At 44.6% G+C, this 20,318-nt stretch overlaps 1 pseudogene across 1 annotated transcript; it reads right to left on the bottom strand.

Annotated features, from left to right (window-relative positions):
* Positions 1-3,049: 3,049 nt before the first annotated feature.
* LOC311126184 lies at positions 3,050-10,888 on the bottom strand (annotated as a pseudogene). The gene is made up of 3 exons (XR_014615176.1): positions 10,618-10,888; positions 8,394-8,483; positions 3,050-5,164 (listed from the first exon to the last, which is right to left on the bottom strand). The product of XR_014615176.1 is annotated as an uncharacterized misc_RNA (transcript).
* Positions 10,889-20,318: the final 9,430 nt, after the last annotated feature.

Here is a 20,318-nt window from a genome sequence, read left to right as displayed (position 1 = left end):
ATCATAAGGGCTGGATCATTAGTTCCAAACAAACCCTGTTACAATCAGCACAAACAGACCTCTGGAACCATTTTATGAGACGCGCAAGTGTGTGTGTGCATGCATGTGAGTGTGTGTGTGGAGATGGGCGTCCTTCTGTTTTATTGCAAATTTCCACTGAATTAGCCTGTCAGAGCAGTTCCCATTGGATTTTCTGATATGGCAACCAGACACAGACCTTAGCTATGTAGCCTATATAATGGAAATGTCATGGCATGATGATGCTTAACTTTTTCCTCTATGTAAGGGCTCGTTGTGTGCGTCCCGATGTCTCGCTGCAATCCAATGCAACAATGTTTTCTTTGTGGAGGTTGGTTGAATGAACATAGACGGCTGGGTCAGAAGTCAACGCAGAAACAAGAACAACAACAGCAACAATAATGGGGTAAAAAACAGGCATATGTTTTTTGAGGGGCCAATTCCAGTGGTTTTTGGTTTTCCTCACACGGTGTTGTCCTTTGGGGGTTTCTCTCTCTTACACAGTCAGACACTTCCTGTTGTTGAGATGTGGAGACAACACCATACCGTAGGAACTGCCTGAAACCTCTAGCTTTCCCTGAAACTCTCTCTCTCTCTTTCTCTCTCAGTATCTCTGTCCCCTCCCCCCTCTCTCTCCTATGTCCTCCAAATGTAGAAGTCTAAAAATAACCATATTTGAGCCAGTATCTGGTCCTGTGTGTTGCTGTGTTGATGAAGCAAATAAGCGGCTCCGTACAATTATCTTATCTGAGCCATCTCTGGTTCACATGCTGAGGGTGTATAGGGCACTGATATATTGGATCCAACAGGGGCCGTTATACTCCTCAATTGCCTAGGAGAAGGGATGACGTGGAGAGAGAGAGAGATGAGAGAGGAGAGGAGATCGAGAGAGAGAGAGAGAGAGAGAGAGAGAGAGAGGAGAGATGAGAGAGAGAGAGAGAGAGAGAGAGAGAGAGAGAAGAGAGAGAGAGAGAGAGAGAGAGAGAGAGAGAGAGAGAGAGAGAGAGAGAGAGAGAGTGTGTGAGAGAGAGAGAGAGTGAGAGAGGGAAACCCTGAGTCAGACCTGAACTTCTCTGACTGGCCTGCCCCAGTGCATATTTGCTAAGTCAATTGGCCGCACGCAGTGCAAAAGTCCTCAAACGCTGTGGTAACGTTAGACAAGTCTTTCCCATATGGCAAATAGATTGTCTTTGCACCCTCCCCATCTTTAAATCACAGTGGGCTTTTTTTTCAGTCGGAGATTGAAACTGGAGACGTCCACAATATAAGCTTCATGGGTTTTCCATGTTTTCTGAGGACAGTGATCTCACAGGCTTTGCGATGGTTTTTGGCACTGAATCTTCTGATGTCTGGTACGGCTAAAAAGACCCTACAAAAAAAAATGCTACGCAAATGTGAGATTTATGTTGAAGCAATGCCACATCAAGCCCTGAGGCATTATGCAATTTCACAGCCTTTTGACTATCCGTCTAGAGATTGCACTTGAGGACATCATCGGTGTCAACGCATTGTGCATCATCACTTAGATGAGAAAAGTTAAAGACTACACCATTACTCATTCAACAAGGCAATCAAACTCTCTCTCTTTATAGGCCATCAGGGACACATCCATTTAGAAAATGTCACATCGCTGACCGCTAACTACGTCGGTGTTTCACCATATGTACCGTGAAATGGCTTGACGTTTACTTGTGGTAAGGTGAGCGACAACCACAACAGCAAAGAACACACAGTATGGTCTGGAATGAGCCAAGTATGTGGCATGAGTGTTGTGCTTGGTCGGAGTCCCTATCCAAACGATGTGCCTACTTAAAAATAAGCAGACTCGTAAATAGCCTAACGACTCTGTAAATAAGGTTCTGTTGTGGTTGTTTGCTAAAGGCTAGCGCTACGGCTAATAGTCGATAAACAGTCTCAGGTATTAGATTTTTGTTTGTTGCCATCAGGCTGGCGCTACCGCTAACTATGTAACTACAACACCTTAGGTAGTTCCAGACAGGCTAGCACTTTGGCTAATGGTGTATACACAGTGGCAAGGTATTTGGCATTTGACAGGGCTAGCTAGTACCGTAGCTAATGGTATAACAGTGCAAGGTATTTGACAGGCTAGCTAGCACTAAGGTTAATGGTGTATAAACAGTGTGTGAAGAATTTGGCTCAGTGGGGTTTGAGTCTTTCACCTCAGGGATGCCAAGCTAAGGCTGTTCTGGCTGCTCTAGCTACTGACACCCAGCGCTGTGTGCAGGGCGGGACTGGGACCAGATATCGGCCTGGGCATTTACTGGGACCAGATATCGGCCCGGGCATTGAGGTCCACACACTAGCCCATTTCCTTCCAAATATTAGCCCCAAAATTATCATTTTGTGTTATACCCCCAATTTAGACCCCCAATTCAGACCCCCTGAGCTAAAGATGGACCAACCCATCTGGCATTTGCCAGAATTGCCCTATGACCAGTCCGTCTCTGGCTATGTGTTTCCAATGCCCTCACACACAGTTTCCATGCCCTTATAGGAACTTGTTTTTATGCAGCATAACATTGGGAAAGTGTAGAACATTTTACAGATCCCCTTAGTGTAGTCACAGATGGGCATCATGTGAAAGTGAAGTCATTGTTTTTCCAAGAGGCATGCCAGGCACTGCGCGGGACGTAGTGATTTGTGGGCTGGGCTTAACGTTCACCACCGCCCAATAACTGGCAGGAAGAAACTGACTATATACTACTCAGTACACACACGCGGTCATAAACAATAGCAAAATACGGAACATAGGCCTCCTGTAGCTCAGTTGGTAGAGCATGGCGCTTGCAACGCCAGGGTTGTGGGTTTGATTCCCACGGGGGGCCAGTATGAAAAATGTATGCACTCACTAACTGTAAATTGCTCTGGATAAGAGCGTCTGCTAAATGACTAAAATGTAAATGTGTGTACACTCCACACTTTCAGACTCACGCGCACAGACACCCGCCTCCCCCACACACACCAGCAAAGCCTGACCACCATGCAACAGAGAACTGAATTTATAGCTTACCTTTCTAGCGCGAAGTTTCACCACATGGTCCTCCCTCTTGTCATCCCCGCGGCTGGCCTCTCGCTTCACGTCTGAAGCCTTGTCGCCAAGATGAGTGTTGCCAGGGTTGCCTGGCTGCACTACTTCCTCAATCGCCTCCGTTGTAGCTTGTGTATCACTGGGCCTGTCCTGTTCTTTCTGACCGTCTACTGCCTCTACAACAGGTGACTCACCTAATTGTTTAACAGGGGATTGGTTTCCATGGCATCTCTCCGGTACGGGCTCATTTGCCTCCCCAGGACATGTTGGTTGACTGAGAGTGTCCATTTTGGGGTCAGCAGCCATATTGGGGAGCCGGGCTGCTGGAGAGGTGGATATACCCATGTCCGAATCCCCTTGTCTCCCCAGGAGGACTGAGTCGTCCTCTGCTTCGGAATGGTTCATCTCATGGATGGTATCCAGCTTTGAGCCGCCATCGCTGTGCTGTCCTTCGGTTGTTACAGCCGAGGTTAGGTCTTCGGACACCAAGCCGCCACTCGTATTCTTCACTGTGAGGTCATCAGAGTGCACCTGTATCATCGGATGCTCCGTGTCCTCTACAGTAGTCCATTCCTGTATTCCGTCAATTTTTGAACGTTCAAAATTCTGCTGTCCAGCTAATGGGCGCCTGTCCAGTTCCTCAGAACGTTGTGCTGTGACACACGAAGCATTCACAGAGGCTACACTTGCCTTATCCTCTGGGGTTTTCTCCCTGCCCATTTCCAGAGCCCTTTCCTCTCCTCGGGTCCCTTCCATCTCCACCATGTCAACATCCTCCTTTCCCAACACTGTCTGGTCCTGAGCCATTTCACAACCATCATCAGTCCTCACACTATCATGCTGATCTTGTTCTGTTTGACTGCCATCCACTGACACAGCACGTTGCCCCCTCGGAATCTGGTCAAATTTATCACGACTTTCATAATCTTTCCTCTGAACATTCAATCCGTCAGCATCTTCAACACTATCCTCATTCTTCCTATCTAAGGCTTTCCTCTTAACGTCTTCCTCCATAACGTCCCCCTCCATAACGTCTGCAACAGGAGCCTCCAAGATCTCCGCATGAACATCTGATATTACATCACTATCGCCCTCTGGGTTCTTTGAGGTATCCAAAATGGCTGCTGGCTGGATTGCTCCTGTTCTTTCACCCGGGTCAGTGATGATGCTTTCATCTAAAGTGGAGAGGTCCTCTCGTGGTTCAAGTTCAGTATGAGGAGACTGGGTCTGTGTGTCCTCTAAGGGTTCTGGAAGTCCACCCTGACCGTCTGTATGGTTGGCCGTAGTCTCCAGGAGTTCTGGATGTCTGCCAGTTTGCTCACCAACAGAGAAGGCCAGTGAAACTCCATTGTCCGGACAAATAGAGACCCTTTGTCCCTCGTCAACAGAGAAGGAATGAACAGCGATTGCGACGCGGTCATCAACAACGTCGGGATGCTCGTTATCATCGGTGCCATCCTCAATGTCATCCTCATCCTCATGACCGCTGTCTGCAGTGCAGATGATGTTTGGCTTTGGCTGAAGAATCCCATTGCCCAGGTCACAGTGAGATTGGCTGCTAACTGAGTCCTCAACAGCGTCCGGCATTCTTCCAGGTTCAGACTCCGTCAGCCTCCCGGTGAGGTCATCATCTACAACAGCCCCATCAGAGCCATCTACCAGCTCAGCCTGGAACACAGGGAAAACAGTTGAATCAAAGTCGCCTGCTGACATCACGTGCCCCGGCGCAAAGCGATCGCCATTGTCGTCCATGTTGACCGAGGTCACAAACTCCAACGCGTGACCCTGCCCATCGTTGAGGCCATCGTGGCGCGGCCGGTGACAGCACTCCGGCATGGAGGCACATCGTTCCCTACGCCCCTGCTTGGACCCCCCCGATGCCAGCCGAGGCCCGTCGCCACTGACGCCATGGCAACAGACCAGGTCCAGGTCGTCGTAGCTGTACTGTAACCCAGAACGGTGGGTCACATGATCCTCCCAACTTCTTTTCCGTATGGAGACAAGCATGGTGGGCGGACTCCCACTGCTAACCCATAGAGCCCTTTAAAGACGTAGAACCAAAATGGCGGACCAGACGGTACAGTTCTATTGAGCTTCCTGTAAGAGAGAAAGAGAGGGGGCGGGAAACAGTTACTCAGGTTATGGGTTACTCAGGTTATGAGTTACTCAGGTTATGAGTTACTCAGGTTATGAGTTACTCAGGTCATGAGTTACTCAGGTTATGAGATACTCAGGTTATGGGTTACGCAGGTTATGAGTTACTCAGGTTATGCATTACTCAGGTTGAGTTATTGAGGTTATGAGGTATTCAGGTTATGGGTTTAGCAGACTTTAGAGACAGTATTCATGTGAGTTATGTTACAGTCTGAAAATAAACATCAGGGGGGGGTTTAATAAGAATGTTGTAATCATGTTCTATTTGTGTTCTTTGCGATATTGTAAACACAGCAGTCTATGTAAGCTGACATGGACCCCGGTTATTGCTATAGTGATGAACCCAAGCTGACATGAACCCAGGTTATTGCTATAGTTATGAACCCCATGTCAAGCTGACATGGAACAATCCTGAACCTTACAGGATTTTAACATTAAAAAATAAAATAGTTCACTGCAATGACCACAATGAGAGAATATAGAGTATCTTTCCACTTCTGTAAAACCAACTTCTCAGACAGTGGTTTGCTTTCCTTTTCTCACTATTATTAAAATACATTTGCATCTGACTGGAAGTGTGCTGTGACTTTTTCCTGTAAAAAAAAAAAAAGGTTTTATTTTACATGCGACTGGTTAAGAGAAGAGAGTTGCTTCTCATCCTAATTGTAACATTCCCAGTCAAGACAGTGAACCCGAATTCAAACTGTAAACGTTGGACACACATTACACCCAGACAGTCCCTATCAAGCACTGTACAGATGTAGGATATTAATTTGAACCAGTTTGCTACAGCAGGAAAATAATCCTACAGCAACAGGAAATGTGCATTTTTATGTGGATTATAATTAATGGACATTTGTGTAGGGGTTGATACATTTTTCGTAAAGGAAAATCAAGTCTGAAATTTCAAAGTGGAAATTACAAACTTCAGAAGCCTTTTTAAACCTCAAATACACTACACGTTTTACATTTCCTGCATTGCAGGACAATTCTCCTGCAACAGGGTGATCAGATTAAGATCCTACATCTGTACACATGAAGAGCTGGGAAGCCCCCATACATACCCCTTTCACCTATGGCTAAATATATTTCGGCAGAAGATTTCCACGATGAAGTCCAGTCAAAGATATTATGAGTATGACAAAAGAAGAGGACCAACAACGCCCCGGGACAATTTGTCCACATCAGGGATGAGGTCGTCAAGAAACCACTGTGCATCACGACTCTAACCCATTCATAACAAAACTATTAGCGTGTCTCACCCTCCAGCTCGTGAATGTGTCTGCATGTGTGTGTCTCACCCTCCAGCTCAATGCAAGCCTCTGGCTAGCCACATTCACTGTCTGGGAATGTCAGAGGGGAAGAGGCTGCCCGAGGGACACACATAGTTCCACTGATGGAGGAGGCAAAATAATAACTCCATAACACAGTTGTTGTTTTTTGGGGTTGAGAAATGCCAAGCAATTTTAACCACTTTACTGAAATCTTAACCCTAACCCTAATCTTAAGAAATGTATTACTTTGATGGGACAATGTTGTTGGCCTATGTCGTACCTCAGTGATGGAGGAGACAGAGAGACAGTGAATGTGTCCTTATCTTGGCCAGGTCGCAGTTGTAAATGAGAACCTGTTCTCAACTGGCTTACCTGGTTAAATAAAGGTGAAATAAAAAAATAAAAAATAACAGACAGACAGACAGAAAGGCAGGCAGGCAGGCAGGCAGAGAGAGCGAGAGACAGACAGACAGACAGACAGACAGACAGACAGACAGACAGACAGACAGACAGACAGACAGACAGACAGACAGACAGACAGACAGACAGACAGACAGACAGACAGACAGACAGACAGACAGGCAGACAGCCTCCTCTATGGCTTAAACAGAGCAGCACAGTAACATAAGCAACCATTTCTGTTAAAGAAAAAATGTAATTGGTAACATTATGACAGAAGTGATAAAAAGGAAGGATTAGAATGGAGGATTCTTTAAAACATTGTGTCAATCTATCAAAAGCTGATGAAGTTGCCCATAAAAAACAAAAAACAAAAAAAACATATAATCCATAAATCATGTCACAAAATGGTCTTTGCTCTGTATTGGAGACAAAAACGTTTTGAAAGACTTTGGTTGTGTCTGATTTGACACCCTATTCACTATGTAGTACACTACTTCTGACCAGGGCCCATAGAGATCTGGTAGTGCACTACATAGGGAATAGGGTGCAATTTGTAATAAAGCCAATGTCGGTGTATATTATTGCCAGCCGGGCCGTTGTATGGTTCTCTGAAGACCCCCACTGACAGATGTAATGTAATGGCTGTGAAGGCTGTCGCTAGGAGATCATATCGCTCATCCACCATCTGCACTGAATGGGAAACACTCCCTAGGTCTGTCCTCTGGCCTCAACAACTGGAACATCAGATTAACATGTTGATCATCATCTCTTTATAGGGACAATACACCGTCACAGAATTATCAAATCGAGATAAAACATTTTGGTTTACCATCTGTACTATAGGGGATCTCCTGATCCATCGAGAGAGTTGTAAAAGAAAGAGAATGTTGACTGCCTTGAACTTGAAGTGAATTTGGAGCTTTGAAAATGCTATTGCCAGTGGAAAAGGTGTGGGTGTGCTTATATTAAGGGAAAGCTGTCAGAGGTAGTCTCATAACAAGATTCTAGTCAGACTCTATACTCTAGACTCTAGACTCTAGTCAGTCTATACCTTTAGCATCCCCAGGACTAGTGTTGGATGGAGGGTGTCCCGGGATGACTTCAGCCTCTGACGTCGACTGGCACTTGAGTTAGGGAGGGCACCGCATACTTATCACAACTTCTCACAGAGAAGTACAATGTAGTCCGTTAGTGTAATGCGTGTGCCACTTCACAAAACATGCCAAGATGAGTTACTTCACTGTCAATTCTCCACCAGAATACAGAGGGGTACTGTCACAGTCCCACACAGTAGCAACATACGAGTGCATAACAGAAGAGAACAGAGGATAAACACTATGGGGTTGAAGAGTTAGCCATCCATCAAAGTCAGGGAACAGACAAAGCCTTTTTCAAGGAACAAATCCCCCTTTTCCTGGGATGTCGGTCCTAATTCCACGTCCAGAGGAACGCTCTCAGGGTTTGCGGATTCAAATCAAATCCATCTCTGACGTTACCTTTTTTTGGGAGCAGAGAGCAGGGAGCCCCCGGAGCCAGCCGAAAAGCCGGAGCGTCGTATAATGTCCAAAGACAGCTTGAGCTTCCATCTTGATCACATTAGGGTTTTCACTGACGCTGAACGACTGGAGTATGGGTGGGGTGGAATGGGGTGAGGGTGGGTTTCTCTCACTCTCCTCCTCTCCTCCGTCCAATCCCACCTCTTCTCTTCTCCTCCTCCTTGGCTGGTTTGACAGGGAATCTCAGTCACATCCTAATCACTCTCTTTCCCGCTGATCCTGTCACAGCTCCTCCAAGACTCTCCACTCCAACCAGATCCCCACTCCTCTCAGCTGTTTATCCCACTTTCTTCCTCCTCCTTTCACAGAGTTAAGACAACTTCCTCTCATATCACCCTCCCTCTCTCAAGTCACACTCTCCTCTCTCTCTCTCTCTCTCTCTCTCTCTCTCTCTCTCTCTCTCTCTCTCTCTCTCTCTCTCTCTCTCTCTCTCTCTCTCTCTCTCTCTCTCCCTTATACTCTATATCCTTACGCTGGGAAAGACTCCCTCCAGTTGGTTTTGATTAGTAACAGACAGACCACTTTGTGAAAACTCGGGCATTGGGCCAAGAGAGATTGCAGAAATGTTTTGGCAGTGCTTTCTGAGAGGTTTTCTTTTTCCATATGTCACCCTGTAACTGTTCAAGCATCCTTGCACAAACATCTCAACCCTAAAAAAAAAGACATTAAAGCATGTTTACAGTCATTCCTGGAGAATATGCCACTCCATGCGAGAACTGCTAACTTGGCTGCCTAGGAGTTGTGTGTGCCTTTTCTTTACGGGACACATCTGGGCAAAGTGGTAGTTTGACTTCAGAATCACTGTGTTTTTAGGAAGTCTTCAAAGCAAAACATCTTACCGCATTTCTGAGTGCCGACCATTCATTCCCTAATATAGACATGTCGTTTGTCGGGAACGCTACCGACACTTGAAAGAAATATCACAACTTTGTAGTGAGAATATTTTAAGCAAAATCGAAACGGCATCTCTTACCAAACCAAAAAACATAGGAAAACTTCCGTTTAGTTGGTGTAACTTTGGGAGAGATCTGTAGTCCTGTAAAGCTCTGAGGGGTTGTAAAAGGCACTGCATAACTCCACACCGAGGCATGCTCTCCCCCCACCCTCTGTAAGGGTCTCACAGGCCCAATCTAGCCTGGCTTACAACCAGGAGATATGGTCTGTGTGTTTCAAACCATTAGAATGAAAAGACTGACCGTTGGAAATGTGTTTGTTTTACACACAGACCCTAACAGTCTCAGCTAGCCAACATACCTGTCATTCCAATTCCACCATTCCCATTGTCAGTCTCTTGGTTGTTGTTGATGTCAATGTCTATGATTGTTTTCTGTTGTGTTTTCTACGTATGGACCTGATGGTAACAGTTGCTATAGCAAAAACAAATAATGGAGCAAGGGAAAAATTGACAAACCCCCACCACCAACAGCAACAAAAAAAAAGTCAACCCTTGTGCCCCCTCTTCCTCTTGTGGGTCATCCAGATGGGAGGGGGGAGGCTCTGGGGCCTGGGGGAGTTCTTAGAACTCTCTGTGGGAAACTCAAGCTGTCCTATTTCTGACCCACCATTTTGGGTCTCGGGGGACACATAGGGTTCCCACCACATGGCCAAGCTGCAAAGTCAAAATTGGCTATATCGTAAAAATGTATGAACACACATATATAGAGTGTGCAAAGCTATCATCAAGGCAAAGGGTGGCTATTTGAAGAATCTCAAATCTCAAATATATTTTCATTTGTTTAACACTTTTACGGTTTCTACATGATTTCATATGTGTTATTTCATAGTTTTGATGTCTTCACTTTTCGTGGTCCTCTGTAGCTCAGCTGGTAGAGCACGGCGCTTGTAACGCCAAGGTAGTGGGTTCGATCCCCGGGACCACCCATACACAAAAAAAATGTGTGCACGCACGACTGTAAGTCGCTTTGGATAAAAGCGTCTGCTAAATGGCATATTCTAGAATGTAGAAAATAGTAAAAATAAAGAAAAACCCTTGAATGAGTAGGTGTTCTAAAACTTTTGACCGGTAGTGTATATATATTTTTTGTCTTTATTTAAGCTTAGGGTTAGGCATAAGGTTAGCAGTGTGGTTAAGATTAGGGTAAAGGTTCTGTTTAAAATCTGCTTTTAAGAAGAGAAATTGTAGAACATAGGCGGGGATTCTGACTTTGCAACTTGGCCAGATAGTGACGACAGACACACAGATGGTTGGTAACTAGCGTGGTGACGGTAACTAGCGTGGTGACAGTAACTAGCGTGGTGACGGTAACTAGCGTGGTGACGGTAACTAGCGTGGTGACAGTAACTAGCGTGGTGACGGTAACTAGCGTGGTGACGGTAACTAGCGTGGTGACAGTAACTAGCGTGGTGACAGTAACAAGCGTGGTGACGGTAACTAGCATGGTGACAGTAACTAGCGTGTTGACAGTAACAAGCATGGTGACGGTAACTAGCGTGGTGATGGTAACTAGCGTGGTGACAGTAACTAGCGTGGTGACAGTAACTAGCGTGGTGACGGTAACTAGCGTGGTGACAGTAACAAGCGTGGTGACGTAACTAGCGTGGTGACAGTAACTAGTGTGGTGACGGTAACTAGCGTGGTGACAGTAACTAGCGTGTTGACAGTAACAAGCATGGTGACGGTAACTAGCGTTGTGATGGTAACTAGCGTGGTGACAGTAACTAGCGTGGTGACAGTAACTAGCGTGGTGATGGTAACTAGCGTGGTGACAGTAACAAGCGTGGTGACGTAACTAGCGTGGTGACAGTAACTAGCGTGGTGACGGTGACTAGCGTGGTGACAGTAACTAGCGTGGTGACAGTAACTAGCATGGTGACGGTTAATAGCGGGGTTGACGGTAACTAGCGTGGTGACGGTAACTAGTGTGGTGACAGTAACAAGCGTGGTGACGTAACTAGCGTGGTGACAGTAACTAGTGTGGTGACGGTAACTAGCGTGGTGACAGTAACTAGCGTGGTGACAGTAACTAGCGTGGTGACAGTAACTAGCGTGGTGACGGTAACTAGCGTGGTGACGGTAAGTAGCGTGGTGACAGTAACTAGCGTGATGACGGTAACTAGCGTGGTGACAGTAACTAGTGTGGTGATGGTAACTAGAGGATCATCGGAAATGACTGAGTGCATATTTGAATATCTGACTGTGTGTGTTTGTGTGTGTGTGTTATTTGTTTCTGTGTGTGTGTGAGTGTGTGTTTATCCTAGATGAGTCACTACCTACGGACCAACTTTTGACCATTTAATCCTGGAAGATGAGGAGGGACACATTCTGAGATCATCAGTCATGTGACCCCTCGCCAGGTCACATGGGAGGGGTGGAAAGGGTGAAGAAAGCCCCATTCACGATGCCCCCTATAATCCGCCACTTGTCTCCCCTCCGCTTCTTAAGAGGCGCACAGAGGGCCCAAAGGAAACAGTCTCAAATTCTTCGCTGATATAGTTTATTATTGGAAAAATTCCAGTCTAAATCGTGAGCACTGAAGGATAAGCAGAGTTAGCCTAGCCCCCCGTAGGAACGTGGGTGATTCAAAAAAAAAGAAGAAAAAAAAGAAAAGAAAATCCCACCCAGAAATGGACCAATCGAGTTCTCACTTTTACAAAGAATGCTTTGAGAACATTTTGCTGTGCTCTTTGTAGGCCTACCTCAAACAGCCATTTTCTATGGTACGGTACATGACCAGTAGTTAGCAGAGGCTGCAATAACATTGACACTTGTGTAAATATCACTCAGATTAAAGCGCTGATAAAAATAATAACGTAAACAAACCAAACCATCATCATTTTCAAAACAAATCTTAAAACATACACTATGAATACCTACAGTTAGAAGGGTAGATTTGAAATGTATCTCCCATAATACACATAGCTCATAGATGTCTGAAACTGTTCATGCAAGTGTGTGTTGTTGAGTTACACAGCAAGAAAAGCATTGTGTGAAATGTTTGTGTGGGAGTAAGTCAATGCAAAGTTGGGTCTTGACCGTTGGTTACGGCTGATAGTCAGACCCCCGGCAACCGTGGGAAACAGGAAGTCCGGGTTACTAGTGATACAGCGCATAATAATTTCCAGGCTAAAATAATCCATGTTATCTTCTCTCTGGGATGTCTGTGTGTGTGCATGGGTCTGGAGCGACTTTGGTGTGTGTGTGTGTGTGTGTGTGTGTGTGTGTGTGTGTGTGTGTGTGTGTGTGTGTGTTCAGCTGGACACGAATAAAATGGATTTCATCATCCGAGTGTGTTATTGATGTACTCACACACTAACCTACATTGCATGACGTAGCATTTCACATTTTTTAAAGCCCAATGTAGTTAATGCCCTGCTCTGAAAACTGAACATGAATCCAAGACATGTCTTCTACATGGGTTTGGGCAAAGCTCTAAAAACTGAACATGAATCCAAGGCACGTCTTCTACATGGGTTTGGGCAAAGCTCTGAAAACTGAACATGAATCCAAGGCACGTCTTCTACATGGGTTTGGGCAAAGCTTTGTGGCAACAGCTGGCCTCTATTTGTGTTAACTGGCTCTCAAACAAGCATGCCGACACACGTACCTGGGCAAGAGAGTGGAGTGCACACACACACACACACACACACACACACACACACACACACACACACACACACACACACACACACACACACACACACACACACACACACACACACACACACACACACACACACACACACACACTGACTCACACACACACACACTGACTCACACATACACACACACACACACACACACACACACACATACACACACACACACACACACACACACACAAACACACACACACACGTACACACAGCTTGTTGCCCTTAGACCAACTAAAGCAGGGTTTATAGGCTAGTGGTTATGGCGCTGCTCAGTGGATACATTAGTGTGGTTGCGAACGTCGGTTTGCATCCTAAGTCAGCCACACAGGGACAAACTCTAATACACAAACACACACTGATACGCATGTGAATATGAACTGTAGTGCAGTCTACACACACACACACACACACACACACACACACACACACACACACACACACACACACACACACACACACACAAAGCTATTGGCAATGTTTGACTTCATTGGCATCCAACCCTTGACTCCATCTCTGGAGACGGACTGACTATTTGTTTTCAAAGGTCAACTGATTCACAAAGAACACACTGTCTCAGTCTCAGAACCAAATGTAGAGCAGAGAACACACTGTCTAAGTCTCAGAACCTAATGTAGAGTAGAGAACACACTGTCTCAGTCTCAGAACCTAATGTAGAGCAGAGAACACACTGTCTCAGTCTCAGAACCAAAAGCAGAGCAGAGTTACACATGCAGGAGACAAAATACGTTTTATAGAGGCCCAACCGAATGTAAGTATGCTTCGAGGGGTACTATAAGGTCCTGTGTGGCTCAGCAACTGCAGGGTTGTGGGTTCGATTCCCGTAGGGATGACATGCACTTAAAAGTCTACGCATTTACTGTCAGGTAAGACGCTTTGGATAAAAGTGTCTCCTCTGCAAAGGAAATGGTAAAACACTAAATATGAAGGTTGTACAAGCTCTCAGAAATGCAGATTTTGGCTTGGGACTGATAGAGTTAAACACCTGTACATTCACTGTCCTGGAAGTCACTTTGGATAAAAAGCATGTCCTCCTTTTCATTGGCTATTGGCTTACAGTACATATGGGGCTTTTGGCTGAAGCATCCCATTCAGGACATCTTGTAGCAGCATGTCTCAATGGATGTCGAGGAATCCGTAAGACACTAAACAATTTTTATCCAGGGGTGTAATCATTAGTCCAAAACGTCTTGCAACGGAAACCGTTCACTCCAAATGGAAATGTTTTGCAACGAAAACAAGATTTTCTATTGGACAAATTCATCTAGGTCCCTCCCCGTTTTGTTCCGTTTGCTTCCGTTCTTTTCTGTTTGGTTCTGTTTAGTTCTGTTTGGTTCTGTTTGGTTCCTAGTGAACACACCCCAGTTGTCTCCTCCTGTAGTTTATTGGCTGTAGTGTCTGGGGCCAGACTCTGGGACTTGGTGATGACGAGAGCTCCCTGGTTGAAACAACACTGACGCTGGACACCTGCTGTGCTGGCATTGGTCGCCTCCAGCAGACGGCCAGGAAATGACTGTTTTCCTTGGATACGGTTGCCACAGCAGCATCAGCAGGAAATACTGTAGACAGAGAGTCAGGGGGAGAGGGGAGGGGCCGCAGGCTGCATGTTGCTTGTGACGGGGCAGTTGGCTGATGGTATACACGTTGGATGGGACGGTGATGCACTCATCTTCGCTTGTCAGATATTTTTGGGGGTGTTCCACACACACCTCTACAGGAGTAGGAGGCATGAAGGGGAGTTTGTGTGTGTGAGTGTGAGTGTGAGTGTACATAAGTGTGTGTGTGCGCAGCAGTGGAGGCTGCTGAGGGGAGGATGGCTCATAATAATGGCTGGAATGGAGTCAATGGAATGGTATCAAACACATCAATGACGTGGTTTCCATATGGTTGATATCATTCCATTGACTCCACTTCAACCATTATTATGAGCCGTCCTCCCCTCAGCAGCCTCCACTGGTGCGCAGTCTACATGTGCCCCCACTTTTGTCAATAATTAAACAGGTGCCCCCACTCGCCTCACTTTAGACACAGAGCTAGATTGTATAGAATGCTATGAATGGTTCCACTCTTGAATTGTGCCTGTTCAGCATTCCAACGATAGAACGGAAATCTAAATACTTTGGGCTGTGAGACTATGTGAGGAATTGTAGCCCTCGCCGCCCCTCCACCGAAGCATGTTCAACAGGTATAAGTGTCTGATTGTGCCCTAGTTCAAGCCAAGGAGGGGGGGGGGGGGATAAGATGAACTCAGCTAAATATTTATCGAGCCTTGAGGTCTGCTGGCCCTCCTGAGCCAGAAGGTTTGCTGAGAAAAAAGAGAGAGGGAGAAAAAAAGCTAAGCCAAAAACATCTTTCTTTCTTTCTTTCTTTCTTTCTTTCTTTCTTTCTTTCTTTCTTTCTTTCTTTCTTTCTTTCTTTCTTTCTTTCTTTCTTTCTTTCTTTCTTTCTTTCTTTCTTTCTTTCTTTCTTTCTTTCTTTCTTTCTTTCTCTCTTTTTTCTATTTTTTCTTTCTTTCTTTCTCTTTCTCTTTCTTTTTCTTTCTTTCTCTTTTTTTTCTTTCTTTCTTTCTTTCTCTTTTTTCTTTCTTTCTTTCTTTCTTTCTTTCTTTCTTTCTTTCTATCTTTCTTTCTTTCTTTCTTTCTTTCTTTCTCTCTTTTTTCTTTTTTTCTTTCTCTCTTTCTTTCTCATTTTTTTTCTTTCTTCCTTTTTTTTCCTTTCTTTCTTTCTTTCTTTCTTTCTTTCTTTCTTTCTCTCTCTCTTTCTTTCTTTCTTTCTTTCTTTCTCTCTTTTTTCTCTCTTTCTTTCTTTCTTTCTCATTTTTTTTCTTTCTTCCTTTCTTCCTTTCTTTCTTTCTTTCTTTCTTTCTTTCTTTCTTTCTTTCTTTCTTTCTTTCTTTCTTTCTTTCTTTCTTTCTTTCTTTCTTTCTTTCTTTCTTTCTTTCTTTCTTTCTTTCTTTCTTTCTTTCTTTCTTTCTTTCTTTCTTTCTTTCTTTCTTTCTTTCTTTCTTTCTTTCTTTCTTTCTTTCTCTTTCTTTCTTTCTTTCTTTCTTTCTTTCTTTCTTTCTTTCTTTCTTTCTTTCTTTCTTTCTTTCTTTCTTTCTTTCTCTCTTTCTTTCTTTCTTTCTTTCTCTCTCTTTCTTTCTTTCTTTCTTTCTTTTCTTTCTTTCTTTCTTTCTTTCTTTCTTTCTTTCTTTCTTTCTTTCTTTCTTTCTTTCTTTCTTTCTTTCTTTCTTTCTTTCTTTCTTTCTTTCTTTCTTTCTTTCTGTCTTTTTTTCTTTCTTTCTTTCTTTCTCTCATAGTGTTTTTTTATATATATTTATTTATTTATTTATTTATATATAAACCCCAGTCAAACTTTATCAAATGCCTTTTCGAAGTCTGCTATGAATAGCAGGCCTGGTTTCCCATATTTTCCATAAGTGTTCTATTGTTTCCAATACTTGCCTTATATTATCTCCAATGTATCTTCCATGTAAAAAACCTGTCTGATTAGAATGCGTATCTATTTTGACAATTTGCACATTCGGTTCGAAATTACTATTAATTAATATCATCACCCCTTTTGAATTTCTTTGCCCATGGGAGAAGTATATACCCCCCCCCCCCCCATTCTTTTTTCCACGCTACTTCATCTCGAATTGTTAAATGAGTTTCCTGAATACAATAGATATTATATTCCTTCTCTTTGAGCCATGTAAATATTGTTCTTCTTTTGTTATTATCAGCTAAGCCATTACAATTATAACTGGCTATACTTATTTCACCATACACCATAATGAGATACAAGTTTCAAGTCTATTTGTCATTATATATGTTTGTAAATTTACCAATAAAAAATACCGTAATGATTGAGTGTTACAACACCAGGGTGTAGAGAGTTACAACACCAGGGTGTGTAGAGTTACAACACCAGGGTGTATAGTGTTACAACACCAGGGTGTGTAGTGTTACAACACCAGGGTGTGTAGTGTTACAACACCAGGGTGTATAGTGTTACAACACCAGGGTGTGTAGTGTTACAACACCAGGGTGTATAGTGTTACAACACCAGGGTGTGTAGAGTTACAACACCAGGGTGTATAGTGTTACAACACCAGGGTGTATAGTGTTACTACACCAGGGTGTGTAGTGTTACAACACCAGGGTGTGTAGAGTTACAACACCAGGGTGTGTAGAGTTACAACACCAGGGTGTGTAGTGTTACAACACCAGGGTGTGTAGTGTTACAACACCAGGGTGTATAGTGTTACAACACCAGGGTGTGTAGTGTTACAACACCAGGGTGTGTAGAGTTACAACACCAGGGTGTGTAGAGTTACAACACCAGGGTTGTAGTGTTACAACACCAGGGTGTGTAGTGTTACAACACCAGGGTGTGTAGTGTTACAACACCAGGGTGTATAGAGTTACAACACCAGGGTGTGTAGTGTTACAACACAAGGGTGTGTAGTGTTACAACACCAGGGTGTGTAGAGTTACAACACAAGGGTGTGTAGAGTTACAACACCAGGGTTGTAGTGTTACAACACCAGGGTGTGTAGAGTTACAACACCAGGGTGTGTAGTGTTACAACACAAGGGTGTGTAGTGTTACAACACCAGGGTGTGTAGAGTTACAACACCAGGGTTGTAGTGTTACAACACCAGGGTGTGTAGAGTTACAACACCAGGGTTGTAGTGTTACAACACAAGGGTGTGTAGAGTTACAACACCAGGGTTGTAGTGTTACAACACCAGGGTTGTAGTGTTACAACACCAGGGTGTGTAGTGTTACAACACCAGGGTGTGTAGTGTTACAACACCAGGGTGTGTAGAGTTACAACACCAGGGTGTGTAGAGTTACAACACCAGGGTTGTAGTGTTACAACACCAGGGTGTGTAGAGTTACAACACCAGGGTTGTAGTGTTACAACACCAGGGTGTGTAGTGTTACAACACAAGGGTGTGTAGAGTTACAACACCAGGGTTGTAGTGTTACAACACCAGGGTGTGTAGAGTTACAACACTAGGGTTGTAGTGTTACAAAACCAGGGTGTGTAGTGTTACAACACAAGGGTGTGCAGAGTTACAAAACCAGGGTGTGTAGTGTTACAACACCAGGGTTGTAGTGTTACACCAAGGTTGTAGCGTTACAATACCAGGGTTGTAGTGTTACAACACCAGGGTGTGTAGAGTTACAACACCAGGGTTGTAGTGTTTCAACACCAGGGTTGTAGTGTTACAACACCAGGGTTGTAGTGTTACAACACCAGGGTTGTAGCGTTACACCAGGGTTGTAGTGTTACACCAGGGTGTGTAGTGTTACAACACCAGGGTGTGTAGTGTTACAACACCAGGGTGTGTATAGTTACAACACCAGGGTGTGTAGTGTTACAACACCAGGGTATGTAGAGTTACAACACCAGGGTTGTAGTGTTACAACACCAGGGTGTGTATAGTTACAACACCAGGGTGTGTAGTGTTACAACACCAGGATGTGTAGAGTTACAACACCAGGGTTGTAGTGTTACAACACCAGGGTGTGTAGAGTTACAACACCAGGGTGTGTAGAGTTACAACACCAGGATGTGTAGAGTTACAACACCAGGGTTGTAGTGTTACAACACCAGGATGTGTAGAGTTACAACACCAGGGTTGTAGTGTTACAACACCAGGATGTGTAGAGTTACAACACCAGGGTTGTAGTGTTACAACACCAGGGTGTGTAGAGTTACAACACCAGGGTTGTAGTGTTACAACACCAGGATGTGTAGTGTTACAACACCAGGATGTGTAGAGTTACAACACCAGGGTTGTAGAGTTACAACACCAGGGTTGTAGTGTTACAACACCAGGGTGTGTAGAGTTACAACACCAGGGTTGTAGTGTTACAACACCAGGGTGTGTAGAGTTACAACACCAGGGTTGTAGGTTTGAATCCACATGGGTCACATAGTATAATAAAATAGATACATCAATGTCTGTCTGTTTGGGGGGAAAAGTGTCTGCTACAGTGGGCCAGGAGTTCAATTTGCTGACCACCTGACCAGAAGAACTCTGGGCTGTCATTATAATAATGGGGGCCTGCAGTTTTTGCTGGTCAGGATGGATGGAAGGAAAGAGAAAGAGGGAGAGAGAAAGAGAGACAGAGGAGGAATAAAGGACAACCAGTGACAGGGGTTTTGCTGAGTGTAACAGTTATTTGTCCTCTGACAAAAGAGTCAGCGTAGTGGTACAGGGTGGAATGTTACCATGAGACAGACTGGCTGTAGAGGGCGACAGAGACAGTAACGGTTTCTTCATACGCTCACCTCTTCGGAGGGAGATCATCACTTTTAATGGTCAGCAGGTGGCGCCAAAACTCTTTAATTCCCTCAAGGCCCATCAAGGAAAACGTATCTCATCCTGCTTCACCTGCAGTGCAGAAGAGAAAGTAGGATATGCATCAGACCTGGGTTCAAATACATGGGAGTATTTTAATATTTAAACATTTTGTATTTGAAAATGCATGCCAATACTAAACTACCGAAACTAAACTACATGCTAACTGCATTGCAGAAAGTTGTCCTTTAACAACGTGATCAAATTAAGATCCTACACTTGTATACAGCACTATCCCCAACAAACCCACCACCCCATCCCACTTTTTGGCCCTAACAGATCCTACACCTGGCCTCTTCTCTCAAACCCCCTGTAGATCTTCTGTACTAAAATCTCTCACACCCCAAAAAATGTCTACTGCTGCCACTACTATGCAGTGTCTTCTGGGATTTCCACTCCATCAGCGCAGTACAATTAATAACCATGGCAATGAATGTAAGAAATCTAAAACGTATCCTCTCTGGATCTCTCTCTTCAGCCCTACTCACTGGTGGGTCGAATCACTCACCCTTGGGCTATCCTCTACTTTCCTCACTGCCTCAGCATAGGAAACCTTCTGCCCCACTCTAACTCTGGCAATCTCAACCTGTCTCTCTCGCACTTCGGATCCCCAGCTGCATGGGTGCCCCCACAGTTGACACACAGTGCTTTCGCTATCCCAACTGTACACTCCCTCTGACTATACCCTCCTGCACACTTCTCATATCTTGGGATCTCCCTTCTACATACTGCTGCAACATGTCCGAATCCTTGGCACCTAAAGCAACGTAGCGGGTTTGGAGAAAAAGCCCTCACGGAATAGCTGATATAACCTAACCTGACCTTCAGGTAAGAACTCTCTATTAAAGCTCAACAAGACAGACAGGGCATTCTCA

Source organism: Coregonus lavaretus (genome assembly GCF_964263955.1).
Source record: "Coregonus lavaretus genome assembly, contig: HAP1_SCAFFOLD_3909, whole genome shotgun sequence".
Classification (NCBI taxonomy): Eukaryota; Metazoa; Chordata; class Actinopteri; order Salmoniformes; family Salmonidae; genus Coregonus; species Coregonus lavaretus.
This window is presented reverse-complemented; position numbering and strand designations above follow the sequence as displayed.